Source organism: Globicephala melas, chromosome 3 (assembly GCF_963455315.2).
Source record: "Globicephala melas chromosome 3, mGloMel1.2, whole genome shotgun sequence".
NCBI lineage: Eukaryota > Metazoa > Chordata > Mammalia > Artiodactyla > Delphinidae > Globicephala > Globicephala melas.
Genome location: NC_083316.1, coordinates 18,327,120 through 18,348,237, shown reverse-complemented (window position 1 = coordinate 18,348,237; position 21,118 = coordinate 18,327,120). Strand labels below are relative to the sequence as shown.

The 21,118-nt window shown below is 37.5% G+C and overlaps 1 protein-coding gene across 5 annotated transcripts in view; it reads left to right on the top strand.

Annotated features, from left to right (window-relative positions):
- CDH12 (cadherin 12) overlaps positions 1 to 21,118 on the top strand; it is a 981,162-nt gene that overhangs the window by 578,342 nt on the left and 381,702 nt on the right. For 4 of the 5 annotated variants that reach the window (XM_060295685.1, XM_060295681.1, XM_060295683.1 and 1 more), the window contains exon 3: positions 2,158 to 2,304. The gene's annotated coding sequence lies outside the window, so the exon portion shown is untranslated. Of the gene's footprint in view, positions 1 to 1,895; positions 1,965 to 2,157; positions 2,305 to 21,118 lie in introns of those variants that run through there. The other variant, XM_030856605.2, reaches the window with a different exon arrangement.

Sequence of the window (21,118 nt, the reverse complement as noted above, 5' to 3'; positions counted from 1 at the left end):
TCAGTGCAATCTGACGTAGTCAGGACTTTCCAGGTAGAAACTAACTACTATGGCACAAAATTAACTTAACTTAGAATGTACTAATTTTAGTTGGTGACCATCATTGCTAATGGATGGGGTTTAAGAAAATAAGCACTATCTTAAGGTTTTAAAAAGTTTTAAAAGTAAGTCACTACTTAAGGTACTCAGAATGAAGCTTAGACAAATACAAGACCAGAGTGTTTTAACTGGAAGACCAGCTAAACATCAGAACATCAGAACACTGGAATCCATCAGATTTTCATTCACAAGTGCTGGGCTAACAACTAGCCAGGATCCTTGCAGAAGAAATTAGTAGTTATATTTCCTGTTTACTGTTTATTTTCAATTTATTTATGTGCATCAATTTGGATACAAGCAACTCTTTTCTATCAATAGTAGAACACTCTAATGCCAGTCAATAATTGAATAACGGGTTTCCTGCTTAGCAGTGGCAGAAGTTATTCTCCCTCTCCTGAATCTTGACTGGATTTCCTCACCTTCAGCTCTCACCCTCCACCAGCTGAGGGAGCAAGAGACCTCCTCTGAATGGGACACAGGATCAGCTCTCCTGGGGCTTCTCCCTGGTACATTTCTATTTTAAATTGAAGTGTCTGCCCTATATAGTTGCACTGAAGTTTTATTTTGCCTGAGAAGTGTTACCATCAAAGAGCTTGTATTTTAACAAAATACTTTTTTTAAAAATTTACTTGATAATATAGAAGGCAAATATATTCTCCATTATGTATGATTTGTGCATCCCTTTACTGAAATTTGGGATTTTTCAAAAATACATGTAAATATTGCAAATATAGCCCCCCCTCTCAAGAGCCCCCCCCCTCACACACACACACACACACACACACACATATCAAGGGAATGCCATATGTCCCAAGTGAGACCTACTTGGAAAAGCAGAAATGCTGAACACATCACAGTATCATTGTGACAGTACATTTGTCAGTTTTCTCCCTGGCAATGAGATTTTTCTCACCCTCAAGACATGCAAAGGACTTTTTTCATCTGTTCTTCTTATGTTAATAATTTTCTCCTATAGAAGTGAGAATTGTCCAAACTTAACCATTTGAGGCTTTGGCATTTAATTAGGTGAGCTTTTTGAGAGAATTAGATCTCTGGGAGGAAGTGATAACTTTTGAGGTCGGAGGTGTTGAAGAGCTGCTCAGGTGGTCAGTGGATGGGTATCAGCAGGTTGTGAAAGGCACATGCCTACATTTAATATGTTGTTTGACATTTTGTATCCTCTCATGCCCTTGCTTATTTTTGTTTTAGAAAATTAGCATTTCAACAATAGTAGAAGAGATGATTTAGTTAGGTGTAATGATGTATTCTCCTGTGCTACTCAGGTTAGTAGTATAATGCAAACATTTTTTTGCAAGTGTGATGCTAATTTAAAATGCTATTTGAGAAACTACATAAGAAACGCTGTATTTTCCATGTCTCGGGTTGAGTGCCTGTGTCTGTTAAGAACCTGCCAAACATGCTTATTTAGTATGACTACTTCCTTTCTTTTATAAATCAGAGTTGCACTCTGGAGGGCTGTGATCAACCTTTAAAAACATTTTACTTAGGCAAAGGTTGAAGTATGTACCACGCTTGGGGCAAAGGCAAGCCCAGCTATATCTTTTATCACATTGCTTTGGACATTTTTCAGCTTTCGTCCTGTCTTAACGAATCAGCTCTATCAGTCGATTAATTGTTTCACTGTACCTGCTATCTAACACGAAGGCACCTGGCAGAACAGCAGGAGAAAGCACGTTTATCTAAGTCCTTACGCAGCTGAACACTGTAGCTAATCTCCTTGCAAATTACAGTCAGAGTTGTAGTTCATCCATTAGGCTGGAAAAGACAAGAGTCCCAAGCAGCCCCCGTGCCTTTTCCAGTTCCCAGGAGACCCACTAACCCTCGGCGTGTGTTGCCTGCGCACAGTAAGTGTTTCCTGCTAATCAGGTCAATGATTATCGCCCAGCTCCGGGGACCTGACAGCAGCCTATCACAGCAGTTAGGGAGCCACCAAACGCAGCACGCTCACCGAGGAGCTCCCGTTAAGAAATATCGCTTAGTCCTCATTTACTCACTGGAATCTCGGAGGATTTCAGCTTCTCTTTTTTGTTCTCTTAGACAGTGAGGGGCTCAGCATAAACAGGAAAAAGCAGCGGAGCATGCAGCTACTTGGAGGGTGTTGACTGAAAACTTCGCTTTCCCCACCCCGTTCACGGTTGATTCGACTGACTTCTCACCTCCTTCACGGTGAATATTTCAATTAAGGTAAGTGCCGCTTCATCTGAGTGACTGCGTCGAGCTGAATTTCTGCATTGAAAGTTCTAACTGACTATACTGATATTCTGCACTGCAGCAAGTGAGTGTGTCTGTCAGGAGAAGGCTTAGTTTACAAGCAATTGTCCTAGAATGAAACCCGGTGTTCGAGGATAATATTACAGAGCAATTTCTTTTGAAATCTAAGTATTCTGCCTTGCATCAAGAGAAAATGAAAGGAAATACGAAAAGAGTGAATTTCTCATTTTACCTTTTTAAATAATCTAGAGAACTGTGTGACGCTAAGGTAACTTGATTTTGATTGAAGTGTTTTGTTGATGTCATATGGCAAAAGCTCTCAGTCTAAAAGCTTCAAAGTTAAATCAGATGGAAAGAACATTTGCAAATGAGAGTTGAGATTTTGTGCAGCTTTTTACTTTAACAACGTTCCTGAGCTCCCTGTGGGTTGAAGGATTTAGGACTAAATCCCTGAATATTTTAATAGTGTCGGTTTAGCAATTAAAATTTAAATAAAGTTTCTGATGTAGCTGTTAAGAAAAATGAACCAAAAAGAATTATCATACCACTGATATGATTTATAGTTTTTATATGAGAGGTGAATTTTTAATGAGATAATTTAATAAAAAGAAAAGAAAATTACCTTCTTTCTAAAATACTTACTTTTGAAGGGAGAATTATTCAATAATGGATTCAAATTAAATGTTTACTGACATCTTGGCTTTTATGTTTGAAGTTGTACTTTGTCATCAAACAAGAGTGAACTGAGGTTAAACTTGTATTTTACATGGCTTAGGACAATTATCTATGTAATTTAGACAAACTAGTCCACGTTATTTCTTCTAAACCCTTTTTCCTCATAAGTTTGTTAAAAATATCTAGAGGGAATGGAAGCAACTCTTCCAAAGTTAGATTTAATTATCTGAACTTTTTCTTTTCTATTTTACTTTGCAAGTGTAAATATAGTCTGATGGTTTTCTCCCACATCATGGTAAATTTCTATATAATCAAAAAATAAAGTGATTTTATCCGTATCATTATGTATGACCAATTGATTTCTTAGCACTCTAGCCACATGAGTGAATAGCAAGCACTTATCTTCTTATGATGTAGTACTTATACTTCAAAATGATTTTCTAACAATGAGACAAGCGCTATTTAAAATACAAATGTATACTGCCATGAGATAATACTTACACAGGTTGAATTTCAATAACATCTGTTATGCTAAAGCACAAAGTAAAATGTTACTGCTTTTGTGTAAAGATTTATAATGGTATCTTAACTGTACTTTTTAAAATGAGCACTCATACTTCATGAAATGTTGATTCTGCCCTCCTCCTATGGGTATCCTGAGATGGGACATTTTATAAAGATGTCAGAACATTGTTTATATTAATTGGCTAACCTTCCAAAATTCTCTAGAGAGCTTTTTAAGTGGATGCTATTGCTTCCCCCACAGGAATAAAATATTTTTAGGATACCCCTAGGCACTGATGTGTACTAGCTGGTTGTCTGTGTGTTTCAGCCAAAGCCTAAAGACGTTTATTTCTCTCTGTTGCACTGAGACTTCTATCTCTTTTCTCCAGCGAGGCGGTTTTTCAACTGATTCAAGATACCTCAGAGAAATGTTTGACTAGTTACTGTCATTGAGTCTTTGGCATCTTCTTTTCTTACATTTTAAACAACATGGATAAACGGGAGGAGGCAACATTAACCAAACCGGGTCACATTTGTTAGTGACAAACTTGTACATTGCTGATAACATCTCTGTATTATAAACTGTTCCTTGTGCCAAGTTCAAAATCCATGGTGATATCCTACCCAATGAACTTTTATTAGATGTACTTAGTTGATGTATGTGACCCTTGAAGGATGTGCTTAGTGTGTAATGGGATATTTATTTTAAGGAATGAAGGTAGCTGTAGTTTTTATTTAAAAAGATATACTTAAAGTTTTTAAAGGGATTTAATCAGTGTAGTTGTCTTAATTTGCATTACACAGGCTGAAAAGAGAATGAAGAAAATCTTGGTTACACTTGAGAATTAGGAGCTGTTTATGTTCGGTAGCTGCCTCAGTCAGACTTTTTTTCATATGTTATCCCCAGGTTCCAGCTTACCTCTAGGTTCTAAACTGAATCCCATTTTTCATTTATTTTATGGTAATTTATTCCCTCTGTGACATCAGAAAACATCTTGTAGGATAACCTCACTTAGAATAGGCAGTTTCAAAATTTAAATTAAAAAAAAAATCTGTTAGAGCTTTATAAAACTTTTCTTAAGAATTATAACCTGCTCCTAGGTAGGTGGTATTTTCAATAAAAGTCAAGGGGGTGAGGCAGTGTTTACCATGACTCCTAAATGCCAGACACCTGGGGGTATAAATTGTCTATGTATAATTATATAATCATCAGATCAAAATAATGACATTGGAGATAATTTACCCCAATTTTCCAGAAGAAGAGATGCAGGCTGGGAGAGCAGGCTGGGGACCTATCATTCAAGCTCAGGTCAGACAGTATTTAAAGCTCGTAATCTTTACACTATACTTTTTATCACTTTATACATGGTGACCTATTCTGATACTCATGAATATCTGATAGTGCAACTTAATTATATCACCCTTAGAATAGTTTAATTCTTGGCTTACTCAAAATAAATGATTTTGTAAACTCCATAGCCACCAGTGTTTGAAAGAAGCATATATTTTTTTTCTTTGAGGTTCTGAAGGAAGTTAGTGCTCAAGTCTTTGCATCAAGTTGATTCTGATTACTACTGACAGAAAAAGCACTCTACATAGGGATAATCAGTACAGAAATTTAGTATCTGCAGTATAAACATCTTTCCAAGAGAGGTAGATATACTCTCAGATAAAAATCAAATAAAGAGTAGAGATATAAATTCAATGTCACTTATATTGAAATGGAATTAAAAAGAAGTTAAGGAGAATTTATGTTCGTGGCAAAATACATTCACAATATTAGAAAAGATAAAGAAGTGAACAGAATTGAATGTTGGAAAGTAGACTAAAGAAAAAAAAATAGATTCAAATGTACAGGAGTCTATTTGTTCTACTGACTTTACATAAGCCTTCCCATATGTACACAGAGATTTGCTATAGCTAATTATGTTGATATTGTGACAGTGTTATCCAAAGCAAAATCTGGTTCAATCTAGGACAAAAAGGGAGAGATGTTATAAAATTAGGATTGACCTGAAAAATCTAATATGATGAGCTCTCATATCCAAGGATGTGCTGAGATGTACTGGAAGCTGCATAGTTATAAAATATGATCCTTTCTTATGCTCCAACCTGTCCTCAAACACTTAAACAGATAATATGGAACCAGATACTGCAAATAATGGATTCAACAATGATTAGAAACATGATCAAGAAATGTATAATCTCCAGCCACCAGCCAGTTCACTTTCCATTCGCTAGATTTCATGGTAAGCTATTGGCTTTTTCTAGTTGTATATAAGAATAACAGAAAAACAAAGTATATATAGATAATCTTTATTACTATTCCAAAAGAATGGACATGATCTATAAACAGTAGTATTTCAGAGTAGCTTGTTATGCTGAGCACCCACCATACATAGGCCTCCCCACCCAGAAAGTATGACATGTGTCTAGGCTCCACAAGCCACAGCAGATATGACCAGAGATGAATGTACCCAGATCTATGACAGCCATCTCTAGAGTAGCCAATGGCTACCATGTAGCCTTTCAAAATAACCATGTCAATAAAGAGTGTTTTATGTAACACATAGATGATTTAGTGACCTTAAGTATAAATTCAGCATACTGTGGATAACCAGCAGTAGATGGGCAGGGGCAGAAGTTGAGAAACATAGAGATGATGGTCTGCAGAAATCATGAATAAACTGAACTCATGAGGTTGGTAGGAAGGAAAGAAAAGTTAATTCCCTTAGGTCAATTAGAAGACAAACATTTTCTGACTCACCATAATGGCTAAGCACAAAAATAAAGGCGTGCTCCCTGTACAGAAGCAGAAAGAATATGTTATCCTGGGTGGTATTCCAGACACACCATGAAATAGTGAGACTTCTTCCTGTTTTCCACATTTTTCTCTGTGGTTTCAGTTCCATTAACCAATTCAAGCTGAGCACATCTGTGTCTCTTACAAACTAAAAGCTTATAACTGGCCCAGCATCATACATATTCATAGTCTCAGTAGACAATGAATAAGGCAGAAATGTATAGTGGCGGAAAGTACAGGTTCTGGGTTCAGCTACCTGGGTTCAAATCCCACTGAGGGTACTTGCTAGCTCTGTGACAAGTCAGTTAAGGTGTCCAAACTTTATTTTTATGACCTTTAAACTGGAGCGAATAATAGTACTAATCCCACAGCAGTGCTGTGTGAAATAAAAATGATAATTAATATAACATACTTACAATTACTCAGGTGCTTAGGAAATAATAGTTGTGATTATAAACCAGAAACCTTGTTTTTAGTCCCTCACCTTACCTGTCAAGTAGAGAAAATCCAGGACGTTCTTTCTCCTTAGAGACAATGCACCCTTGGGCCATACCAGAAGCTGGAACCATGTCCTGACACTGTGTTTATATCAGTACATTTGAATTTTAGGAATGTACACTTTTTCTTCTACTGGATTTACACAGATGTGTGGATGTTACTTTAAAGAAAGTAATTGGGGAGATGGCTTAGAGAAAACTTTCTATTTTGTCAATGGCTGCTTACATGCTATAAAACCAGACTTGAATAGTTGACAACATAGAGAGTGTAGTGTGTGCATAGCTGAAATTATTCCCTATTTTGCCTTTTACAGAAAAAGTATGCTGGCTGCTTGTTTAGAAGAGAAACAAATTTATGAAACTAATTCATATGTTGTATGATTTTATTATGATCGTAACAAATATTCTGTGGAATATTTGTAAAATATCTTGAAGATGACTATCTAAAAATCTATTTCCTGGTAGATTCAAGCCTATCATTTCCTCTTCTCTAACTTATCTATATCTTGCTATGGGATTTAAATCCTCTAGTTATAAAGTTGAAAAGTTATCAAATACCATTTATACATATATATGTGTATATGCGGAAGTATTTCATATTTTATGTGTTGATTCAAGTAATCCCCATAAATAAAAGGTATTTTCTGCAATGGAATTCATCGTTTTTCATCCTCCAAGCCACGATTCTTATATGTTTTGCTATATATGGGAATCAGTGACTCTGTGCCTTAAAGTGGCAGATTCCTGAGGCTCATTCCTGGAGTACTGATTCTGTAGGTCTGAGAAAGGACCCAGGAAACACAGTTTTGAGATATATGCAGGTTATTCTGATAAAATCAGAATATATAGGAATGTGGCCTAACCACTGAGGTTTAAACAACTTCCCAGGCAATTCTGACATGCAGACAAGGTTGAGGATAGCTGTTATAGAGCAGCACCTCCCAACCTGAACGGGCATGCAGATTACCTGGGCGTCTCGTAGGAAGGTTCCGTAATGGAGCCCAAATTCTGCATTTCTACCAACCTCCCAGGGCTACTGACACTGCTGGTCTATGAGAAATGCTGCTCTCATTCTCCGCCATACTGCTCTATGGTTTCCCCTAGTAGGTAAGTATTCAAGGACCTACATAGGATACGACTTACAGCCCAGCTTACCTGGGCTAAAGGTTGATAAAACTTCTCAAGAAGCTCTTTTGATTATAGCAGGATGATGGGACGTTATAAGCCAGGTGAAATTTGAGAAACATTTTTTTTTAATCTGTCGTTGATTCCCACTACTCACTCTGGATATAGAGTAACTGGATGTTTTAGAAGGCAACGTATTTCTAGCATGTTTAATTCTTTGCATTGCTAACACTTGCTAACAATATTTAATTCAAAGCATTGCTAACGTATTTCGTTCTTTGCAGTTAAGAAAGAGCAGGGTGATCGTTGCTTTCCCAGTCCCACTTCTGAATGTGTAGAAATTTTGGACTTTAGCACTCCCCAGGATAGCTATATACCAAGGTTCCAAACGCATCACAAAGGCCAACTTCTCAAACAGCATTTCAGTTCTCTTTATTCTAGGAATGCAGTCCTAAAGCGTCATTATTTGTCACTTCAACTTTTCTTCTTTCTCAAAACTAAATGGCAAGGATATAGATTTCAGCTTTCGCCTCTATTTAACCTTTTCTCTCTTTCTGTTCCCAGCTGCCACATTTCATTGTTATTATTCAAATCTACAAAATACAAAGGGAAATAGATTTCATTAGTATGGAAACAAATTTTGGATTATTTATATTAATATTTTTAAAATTACAAACCTGCCCATAGAATTCCGTTACTCTTCCATCTTTTCTTCTAGAATGCTTAACATTTTATTAACTGTACACTTTTAAATTTATTTGTTATTTGTCTCCCTCTCTAATTACTCTAATTAGACATTAGAATGTAAGCTCCATGAAGGCAGGGTTTTTTTTGTTTGTTGTTTTATTCATAGCTGCAACCCAGTACCTAGAATAGGGCCTAGCATAGAATAGATTTTCATAAAATATCTATTGAACAAAGAATGAATAGATATTCCAAACTAATAACTTAGTTATAAGGGCCATGTGTTAGGATTGAGGCAAGTACCTAAAATATGATAGTTTTGCTTTTGCTCAGTACTGTGGGTAAGATTCAAGCACACTTCCCCAAAGATTTACACTCACCCACTTAATGTACTTAGTTTTAGTGTGTCCCTCTTAAGGGTCAGGTACTGGGCTAGATGCTATGAATACATGTTGACAAGCCATAATTCCTTTGAATAATGTTCTGGCCTGTTGGTCGGGGGCAGACAAGGGAAAGACCAGTTGTAATACACTCTGGTGTGTAATCATGAAAAGATGTGTATGGGGTGTTATTAATGCCCAGGGAGAGCTCCTGACTTAACTTGGAGGGGCCATGGAAAACTTACTAGAAGTCTCCTGAGCTATAAATGAAAGGATATCTTGAATTAAGACAGACAGAAGAGGAGGGGTTATAAGCTGCTACTAGAAGTGACACTGTGTCCAAAGGCACAGAGAATTCCTGACCCCCTCCAGGACCACGTTAGTTTGACATAACGTTACGATAAAGTGTTGTATGTGTAATAAGAGGCAACTACATTTTTCTATGTGAAAAGACATTTGGATTCCAACCCAGGAATGACGGGGATCCATTAAAGAATTTTGAGAATGGGAGAGACAGAGTTATTGGTGCCCTATTCTGAATCTTGCATTATATTTTTCACTATTTCAAATCAAAAAATATATGTACACATACATTAAAAATACCTATGAAAATTAAAACAAAAATATATCAAGGGAGAAAATGAGCTTTTGGTGGGCTGAAGGGAGAGAGAATAAGATATCCTTAAAATGCTGCACCCAGGATCTGTGGAAATTCATATGCAGGACTTGAAACCAAACCAGAGGTGGAATGAGTGTGAAATTAGCCAAGGTTGTATCCATATGTGACTTTCAGGGGCTCTGTTTTGCAGGATTAGGAGAGAAATTTATTTCAGTTTCAGAGTTCAGGAAAAATGGCAGACTCTGAATGGCCACATCTGCTAGTACTGACATGGAGTAGAATTCACACTCTCCTACCAACTGACTAAGACCGAACAGAAAAACCTCTATTTCTGTCTGGATACTTGTAGGAAAATCAAATTCAGCTATTCAAATTTAATGTCCCTGACATTCTTAGGAGGCTAACATTTTGACCCTTTCATTCTATAGGCATGATACTACTAGGTGTTAACTCTAGCAGAAACTGCTGCTTTTGTGCAGTACTTTGTGTTGCTGTTAACTATAGCTGAAATTCAAGAGGAGATGTCATTTACTCACAGTTTTTCTCTTACCATTATACCCCAAATCACTCTTTTTGTTTCTTTTTCCTTGCTGTTAATCTGATAGTTACTGCTGATTTCCTGATGATGGTTTCTCCAGCAGGAACCATAATCTCTGTGAAGATTGGGACCTAGTTTTGTTCACTGCTTAAGCCTTAGCACCTACTTCAGTGTCTATTATATAGCTGGTACCGATATGTTAAAGGAAGGAATGGAGGAAGGAAGGAAGGGGGAGAGAGAGAGAGAGAGAAAGAGAGGGAAGGAGGAAGGGACCAAGGCATCTTCCCATCTTGCTATCCTCTCTTTAATAGCTCAGCAAATGGCACTATAACCTACCCAATGGGCCAGGTGAGAAATCCAGCTATCATCTTTGCCTTACCACGTTTCACACCTTACACATCCAATCAACATCTGGTCCTTTCAGTTCTGCCCTTTAAATCTGTCTCACATGTGTTTGCATCCTTGCCCCCCCACGGTTCACACCTCCGTCATCTGTTACTTGCTTATGATCTCTATGTTATACCCTTCTTCTTCACAAAATAATACTCCTTACCATCAGAAGATCGACCTCTCTAGGACAGTCTTGATCACATGACTCCTATGTTAAAGATTTTCCTTGTAATTTCCGCTCTCTTTTAGGATATTATTCCAACCTTCATGAGGCATCCATTTTTCTGGAAGTTCTGGACGCCACATCCTCTTGAGTCTTGCCTAACCTCTAGCAGCTTATTTCCCAACCACCTTGGGTTCCTTATTCCTGAGATTTCACGTTCACCGCCTGTCATATTAAGTTAACTTTTTGCCTGGCTAGATCTCTTGACCTGTAGAACACAAGATGTCACTTCATCCAGATAGATTTTGGCCACTACCAGTCTAGTAAAATGTTCCTCCTATCAGTTTCCATAATACACGTTATGCCTCTTCTACTCCAATCCCAGAGCTCATCACACCGTTGAATAATGCTAAATTCCAAAGCCTTTGATGGCAGGCTCTATGTGTGTTTCATTCACTACCTTATTCCTGGTGACAGACACTAACCTATACAAATTCTCTGTAAACAAGGACAGGTAATGTACTTCTGTGAATTCAAGGACAATAATTTATTCATAGGCTTCTTCCTTCCACTTGGGCAGTTAAATTCCTGCCATTCTGAAGAGAATTTTGCTGCTCCGTGTCACCTTTATGAAATGTCAGAAAACACAAAAATATAGTAACAGTTTGATTAATTCAAACATTTACCATGCCAGTAACTACTGATATTTGTTTAAAGCATTTCATACATCTTATGGACTATGTAGATACCTTATCCTTTAATGAAGAGTAAAAATTGTTCACACGCGTTTGGTAAAGGTCACCTATTTTCAATCAGCTCCTTTCTGTGTAATAACTGGCTGACATTTCTCATCCATTTGTGATCAATGAACATGCATATTTTAACTCAAAAGTCCATTCTCTTCAAAGTACCACTCTTATAGCTTCTTATTTCATAACTTGATGATGTTACGGGCAGGGTAACTACACTAATTCTTGTCCTTAGGCTTTTCTATCTTTAAAGCAAAATAACTGGTAGAACAAACAATAGAAATTGGCTATACTTGAGAAGCAGTTGTCAAAAAGCACATCCTGAATAGATACGCTTTGACCGCATATGTTTAAGGAATGATTGCACTGTTATATTTAATATTACCATAAATAAACTGTACTTTATTGCTTGTCCTTTATATGTGGTGAGGTGAGATGTTCTAAAAATCCACAAAATTTAAACAACAGCATTAATTCTGGAAAGTATTTGTCTCACAGATATTTAGAAGCAATCTTCCCTGGAACCATAATCTTCAAAAGGAAATTGCAGTCCTTGCAGAAACACAGTTTCGATCATCTGGGTCTAGGTCTCTGGATTCTTCTAGAAGTCTTCACAAGGCACAAATGACATTTTAAATATCTTGTCAGGGAAAGAAGTGATTTTTAATGCAGATCCACCAAATATAATTTTTTTAAACCAGTGGCCCCAAAGGCAAACATCTAAAAGGCAGAGAGAAACAGTAGCACCAAGATAAATGTCATGACTTGTGTCTAAGGAGGAACATCATATTAAGATAAAAGAGAAGTATCTCTTGTCAGAAAATAAAGAAGAGTAAACAGGTATAATACTTCATGATTCTATCTGTATCTACTTGGAAGTATAATTAGATATCAGAATATTTCTTCTCTACTGGACGCTATGTTATTTTGTTTTTCTGATAATTTAGAAAAAAAAGAACAGATCCAATTATGCTCTGGTGTGCAGGCATGGGGAGAGGAGGACAGAGTTAGGCAGCAGCAAGTGAGCAGAGGTAACACGAAAGTAGGCAACGTAATGAAAGTGTCAAAATGATTCCTTTAAAGAAGTAAAGCTTGTTGTGTGATGGCCTGATGGTGTGTTACCCTTGCTCTTGACCAATATACCAATTTATGAAGCTACCAACCCTTCCACACTCCTGCTGTCTTCTAGATCTTTCTTAGTCCAGTTTTAACAAACTCTCGTGTTATATACCTCTCATACCTCTTTATGACCTATGACATGAAGGCTCTCCCTTGTCTTTTGTAGTAGTATCCTGCTCAAGAAGTTTGCTGATTCTGCTTTGAGTAGAAGCAGTAAAGTTAAAATGTGTTGCTTCCCAAAGTGGCTCATTCCGCCTTTGGAGGAACTGATCAAGGACAACTTTTCCCTATTTTGTTCTGTACTCATAGGTTAAATTCTGTACTCATACCTTCGAACCATGTGAATCAGGTATTAATTTTAGACAACATTAAGCTGGTTCTGAAAAGTGGGTATCAATCAATAAGCAAGGTAAAATCCTCTTTCACGTGAAAAGCCATTTACTTATCAACGGTGCCCAGGCCCTGCATCTTCGGTGCTTTAGTGCTTCCTACACAGTCTGTGGTTCTGCACTTCTCCAATGTCCCCTTTTGGACACATTGCAGAATGGGGCTCCTGAGAAACCATTCACTCTGTTTCCTCTGATCCGTACCAAATACAGAAATTACACCCTCTATTCCATCCATACCAAATACAGAAATTACACCCTCTGTTCCTTTCTGCTTGCTTTACAAAAATATTAAAACTTGTCAGAGTTGGTAAACATTTTAAAATCTTGAGGTTTGAAAAGGAGGGTGACCCTGCTAGCATTGAAATGTTTCAGAGGCTTGGCTTTCCAAGAGGAAATTCCAGAATTAAAAGCGTTTTTGTTTACATAGAGCCAGTACCCATGAGAGTAAAAGATACCTTCAAACATCAGCCTTGAGTTTTGTGTGCAAACTACTTGCTAGATATAGCAGAATTGTTGAAGTAAAGTAGTAATACGAAGTAGGCTTTTCCTAGGTCCTGGAACTACTTATCTAAATCTGACAAGAGCATAACATGCAGATGGAAGGAATTTAGCATTTCGGTTGCTGGATGTATTTTAAATAGCAGACACAGTTTGTTAGGTGTTATGCTTTTTTGGCATTAGTTATGATTCTGACATAAAAATAAAAAATATTTAAGAAGATCGGAGATGCCTGTTTCCAGCATTTTCTACCAGGTAAACTGTCAGATAACACAATAGTCATCTCTATATCATGTTCATAAAAGATGATCATTTGGTGTGTAAGATGAATTTGAAGTGTAGTTTCAACACTGTTGGTAATTATATAAAATGACAGTACAATGTAAAAAATAAAAATGTTATAGCATTTTTCACTTAGCCAACATTAGGAGTGCTTTTTGAGGGGGCATTGACTGAGAAGGGGTAAAAAAGGCAGGTGTCTGAGGTGCTAGAAATGGCCATCTGGATAGGAATGGTGATTACATGGAGATATAGATAGACAGATAGATAGACACATGCATAGTATGATTTTTAAATAATTAAAAAATTATCTATGCCACATGGTTAGCTAAAAATTCTTGTAATTATAAATAATTTGTTTCATTTCTTTTCAAATAATATTAAGACTGATTTCTATTATGAAGGAAATAATACTTAGTTTATTAGGTTATTTTTATTATCATAATAGATTTTGTCCCACCAATTTGCAAGTGAATATCTCCTAGAGATTTCAAACTGATTGCACACAGATACATAGAAAAAAAATGAAGAAGCACGTAAGAAATTTCTGCAAGAAGCATACAAATTTATAAATCAGAAAAAACATACTTGCTTTGTTACTTTATAAATTTTAAAGATAATTATTTTGTATATGAGGAGATCATATTGGGAGAGTTTGAAGCAGGAATGAAATAACCACCTCAAACTTTTAACTGGACAGATGTATCTTAGGAAAAAGTGATAATAACATCATATTTTAGATGAGGACCCTACAATATAAGGATACTTTACCAATACATGATTTCATAGAAAGCAATAAAAAACAATTCAGAATGAAAAAGAAGAGTCTCCTAATCAGAATATAAGTAATGCTGCTGGAAGCTACTTCTTTTCCAAATCATCTCCCTGGAGCTCCCTGGTTAAAAAATACATTTCCCAAGACTATTTCCACCCTTTAAATTGGGATACTAAAGGCCCTTGAGTTACACATGCAACTAGCAGTTTCTTACTAATTAGTATCTCATCATGGTATATTTTTATCTGACTGGCATTGAGAAAATGACCCACTCTGAACACTGTGTTGGTGAGAAAAGGAAAGGTCTACTGCATGAGATAATCAAAGGGAGAGAAGCCCCGGCCAGGAATGACCATGCGTCCCAAACTCACAGGTGCTTGGCCCTGAGGGAGAGAGGAGCACAGAGGCAGCAGGGAAAAAGGAACAGAGAATCCTGGACTAGGCTGAAGATGCTTTAGGAATTGTTCGAGAACTGATTTGCACATTGGAGTAAATTCCCTTATTCCATTTTCAGATATCCATTTTTATGGGGACAAGTAAGGGGATTTTGAAAGCTGTGTAAATTCTTCCACCTACTTGAGGTCAATTCAAGTGATTATATATGCGGCCTGCTTACAAGATGCTACCTGGAATGGACCACTACAGATAGCCATAGAGAAAATTCTAATTTTCCTTCCAAATGAATAAAGTATCTATATTTTATATATATATATATATATATATAAAGTATATATGTATGTTTAAGTATATATGTATATATACACAGGTACTGTACACATATATGCATATATATACTTTTATTCATTCATACACATATAACACATATGTACACATATATTCTCCCCCTCTCTCTATATATAAATATATATATATTTGTAAATATATATATACAGACATACACATGCACACACACTATTTCCACAGGACTTCTGTAATACAATATGCAAAGCAAGTTGTAGCATGCTCTTATGTTCTTTTTAAATTCCATCTAGACATCTAGAATTAAATTCTGTGATCAACAAGAATGCATATTTCTTTTTTTGTTATTACCAACAGGTTAACACTGAGAAAATGTGATTGTGTGGCTGTGTGTATGTGTGTGTGTGTGAGAGAGAGAGACACCATACAGAATAAAGAGCCAGCATTATATCCCAAGGCTTTTCTTCCCTCATGTTGAACTAAATTCAGGAACAAGAAAGTAAGGGAATGAAACTGGCAGAACATGCTCCGTTTGCAGAGGTTTATGTAAGAAGAGAAATCCTCCTAAGAAATAAATTTAGTGGCGATAGAGTAAGAGTGAGAGGGCTCTTGGTTTCTTGGTGTTTAAAATGTGTAAACTATACACTTTATATTTCCTCATTGGTTTTTTTTGAAAATTAAATGAGACAAAGTATGAGAGAGCACCCGTCATAGTACCTGATAAGTAGCTATTGCTCAAGGAAACAATAATTGTTTTTTCTTTGCCTTTGCCAAGCTTAAAGGGGTCACCAGGAAGCACATCCAGGACTGCAAAGTGTATCTGAAAGGGGTAGTGATGTAATGATGATTAAAAAGAATGGGTTTTTCAGTTCAACAGATTGAAATTTCAATCTGACCATGATTTCCTACCTGTGTAGATCAGGGAATTTTATTTTTTAAGGGCCTGGTTTCCTTCTCAAGTATAATACAGGTAATATTCATGACCTCAGAGGTTGTTACACAATGAGATGCCATAATAAATGTGCTTAGCAATGCACCGGACTTATAGCAAACACCCTGCCATTGTGGATATTAGCATTTATTACATTAACCGGGTGGCCCAGGTCCCCATACTTTGCCGGCATTCCCTGTGAATTCTTTCAACCTCTCCAGGATTTAGAGTTATCAGGGTCCCAGTTACAACCTTGACCCCCAGGGTCTCTAATAATTTCAAGCTAAGAAAGCCACTGTTTACCCAGAGGATGGAAAGCTGACTTTTATTGAGACCTATGAAAATGCAAATGTCTAAACCTGGGATAATAAAATAGGATCTTATTTTCATCAAGTACCACCTTTATGGTAGCTCAGGACCCACTGCCTCAAAGTCTCCCCTGGCTGTTGGTGAAAACTCCCAAAGTTGCTTTCAAAACAAGATTCTTGTGTTTCCCTCTCTGACCTCCTGCCTTCTGCCAGGGGAGAACCCTGCTGCTGAAGTCTCTTGGGAGATCACAGCTCCTCTGGACAACACTGTCCTCTGTCCTGGTCTCATTGTTCACACAAGTGCAGCTACAGGAAAAGCACACTGTCCTTCCCTTTATCGCTTTTTACTTACAACTTCAGCTTGTGCTTTTCACTAAGGTCACACAGCATATGCAGACCAAGTGGCAAGTTTTCTCATAAAGTAGAGAAACCATGGAAAGGAGTAGGATGCAGAAGACATAAACCAGGTGCCAGGCAAGGTGTCAGCTCTGAAGCCTGCAGGCCTGGTGCCTGAACGTTTCATCTCTGTGAACCCTCACTTGTCATCGGCCAGGGATCAGATCTCTGCTTCTAACCGAACTACTTTGCAATAGATCTTCCTGCACAGAGTCCAGGACCCAGCTCCAGTGAAGCATCAGAGACAGAACTTCAGACTCCATCCTGGGCTTTCATTTTGGAACCCCTCATTTTCATTTCCAGATTCTAACTCTTGTGAGAATGTCCACTCATTTCAATTAAAAACCTTCTTCACTTCTGCCCACTAACCTATTCTAAATAGAAAAATTAGACGAAAATAATCCTGCATCAATTCAATCTGTATTAGTCATTCTTTTTTTTTTAAGTGTACAATTTAATGGTTTTTATTATGTTCATAGATATTTGCAACCATCATCACAGTGAGTTTTACAACATTTTAATCACCTCCAAAAGAAATCCTGTATCTTTAGCTATCATTCCCCCATTCTTCGTCAGTCCTCCCCCAGCCCCTGTTGTAAGCAGCCACTAATCTAGTTTCTGTCTCTGTAGATTGCCTATTCTAGACATTTTATATTAATGGAACCATATCACATGTGGTCTTTTGTGAATGGCTACTTTCACTTAGCATAATGTTTTCAAGTTTTGTCCTTGTAATATTCCATTATATGGACATACAACAAGAGATAAGGGAACCCTCTTGCACTGTCGGTGGGAATGTAAATTGATATAGCCACTATGGAGAACAGTATGGAGTTTCCTTAAAAAGCTAAAAATAGAACAATCATACGACCCAGCAATCCCACTACTGGGCATATACCCTGAGAAAACCATAATTCAGAAGGAGTCATGTACCACAATGTTCATTGCAGCTCTATTTACAGTAGCCAGGACATGGAAGCAACCTAAGTGTCCATCAACAGATGAATGGATAAAGAAGATGTGGCACATATATACAATGGAATATTACTCAGCCATAAAAAGAAGCGAAATTGAGCTATTTGTAATGAGGTGGATGGACCCAGAGTCTGTCATACAGAGTGATGTATTAGTCATTCTTAAATGATACCTTGTGCAGGCTATCACTTATCCAGTGGTTGAACTGGGCCAAACCAATTTCTTATTCATTCTCTTCTGCAGTGAAAGTGTACAGTGGAGTCTGCTGGTCCATTCAGCAATCCTCTTGGGTCTTTGCTCCCGGAAAACAACTATGTGAACACTTGTAAAAACATGGATCTCCTCAAGAATGCACCTAATAAATTTGGCGGCTTAAATAAATTTTTACACATACAAAAAAAAAAAAAAAAAATTCAAAGAAGCAACCACCGACCTGAAAAGACCTAGCTCGAATCCCTAATAAAAATAGAATGATTAGCTTCTTATTCTACATTGTACATATTCAAAAAATGGGGTGATATTCAGACAAAGTGCAACTCTACCCTAAAGGTCTCTCATGAATCCGTAGGTAATCCTCAATGCCTAGGAAAGCAACCTGCAAAAAGAAGGGATAAAAACATAGTTGTTGAAAGCATAAAGGAAATAGGAGTTTATGCATCATCTAATATTTACAGCTTAAAAAGCATTACTTTGGGGCTTCCCTGGTGGCGCAGTGGTTGAGAGTCCGCCTGCCGATGCACGGGACACGGGTGCGTGCCCCGGTCTGGGAGGATCCCACATGCCCCGGAGCGGCTGGGCCCGTGAGCCATGGCCGCTGAGCCTGCGCATCCGGAGCCTGTGCTCCGCAAAGGGAGAGGCCACAGCAGTGAGATGCCCGCGTACCGCAAAAAAAAAAAAAAAAAAAGCATTACTTTGGAATCGAGTTTCAACCAAGTTACCCTGTTACATTTCTTTAAGCTCTTGGTTGGAATTCTGAATATGTTTTCTCAAAGAAACATTAAGCCCAAATTTGGGAAGTTATAAGACCTTTAGTTCACATTAGACTTTACATTCATACAAACTGGTAAGAACATTTATTGTTCAAAACAGACAAAAGACTTATATTTAAGACTAATATATGCGTTAGATAAAATAAATTTGTTAAACTAAGAACATTTATTGTTCAAAACAAACAAAAGACTTATATTTAAGACTAATATACGAGTTAGATAAAATAAAATATATTTGTTAAACTTACCACTTTCCCAAGCTTGCATTTTTAAAACCTGAACGTCTTCTTAAACTGTGATAACTTTCCCCCAAACTTCCTCTCTGTACCATAGTTCTCAGTTTTCTCTTAACTGTATAATTGCATCTGCATATTTGCTGTTTTTCTCTTAAATTCAGGTCTTCATTCGAGACTCAGCCTCCTCTTCCATATCCTGGCCTCCATTCTCTTCTTTTTCACGCCAGGACCCCCTGCCGTGATCCGTGTAAAGTACAAAATTAACCTAGCTATTTCCTACATAAAGCCTCCACTGGCTCTCTGTTATCTACAAAATCAGCTCCAGTCTTCCTGACATGGATATGAGGACACAGCCTCAACTTCTCCCACCCCTGCCCCCATATCTCTTGCCATTCCTTCCCCTGTGCATTACCCTTTAGTCACTGTGAATAATTCGCTGTCACATGAGTAAGCATGTATGCTCTTGACCACACGCACACACACATCCCTAAGGACATTTTGACCCTTGGTGCTATTCGTCCATGCTATGCCCATGAGATGTATCTGCACTTTTCCGTGTTATCTGTATACTCCTCCATAACTTTTCTGGCTAATTCCTATTCTCTCTTCCAAGCTCAGAACTGACATCGCTTTCACTAGAACACTCTCTTTGATCTCCAGCCATCAGCCTCATTGATTATCTACAGGGTACCTCAGAGATAGTGCAGGTTTGGTTCCAGACCATCGAAACAAGGCAAATATCCCAGTAAAGTGAGTCACACAAAGTTTTTGGTTTCCCAGTGCATACAAAAGTTGTTTATACTATTCTGTAGTCTATTAAGTGTGCAGTAGCGTTACATCTAAACAACAATGTACACACCTTAATTTAAAACTACTTTATTGTTGAAAAATGCTAATCATTGTCTGAGCCTTCAGTGAGTTGTAACCTTTTTGCAGTAGGAACATCAAAGATCACTGATCACAGATCAACTTAACAAATATAATAATAAGATTGAAAAACTATGAGAATTACTAAAATGTGACACAAAGGCACAAAGTAAGAAAATGATGTTGGAAAAGTGGCGCTGATAGACTTGTTTGACACAGGGTTGCCACAGACCCTCAATTTGTAAAAAAAAGAAAAAGCAACTCATTATCTGTGAAGTGCAATAAAAGGTATGCTTGTATTTTACAACATTTTCTCTTTACAGATTCGTGTTGCCCGATAGATTACACACTCTATGCAGGCCCAGAATATATCTTAAGTTTATTTATAACTTCTGTGTCCTGTACTGTGTCTATTGTGTATTAATACTTGAGTGCTAATTTTGTAATACATGAATACACATATGAAAGAATATGTCTTTTAAAGGCTGTTGACTTGTGAGACCTCTCTCATCCTTAGTTGCTAGTTATCTATTTTGGACTTTTTTTTGACTATAATACCATCTTATGGTACATTGATTTAATAATGGAATGTGTCTTGTGTGTCAGAAACGGGGCCAGATCCAGTGTAACTATAAGCTACAATAATCACCAAGAAAGCATATGGATACAAGTGTGGAAAGTACCCTAAAAAACAACATGCATGGTGCTATGAGATTGTAGAAAGGGCCAGCATGGTTTAGTGACACAAAAGATGCCTTCTTGCAAGAAAAGATGTTTGAACCGAGATATGAAGATATGCAATTTACCAGATGGAGAGGGAAGGAAGACTGTGCCAGGCTAATGGAAGAGTTCACTCAGTGGGGGGTGGGATGTTGCTATACTCAAAGGATGGAGAGAACCCCGGGGGGTCCAAACAGAGGTGGCGGTACACAGCCCTATGAGCAGAAGTTGTGACAATTTTGGAGAATGAGGTTTGGAAATGGGGCAGGAAGGAGGATAGAAAACTATTATGTTACTTAAGAAGCGTATCAGGAGTCCCTACATTGTGGTGATGGAGAGAAATGGGTAGAGTTGAGAAATATTGAGAAAGAAAAGTCAGCATTATTTGATGGTGGCTTGGAGTGTGATGGTTACAGAGGGAAGGGGCGAGAAGAGTGAGGATGAAAACTGATTTTCAGAGCCGGTGGGATTTTTCTGAG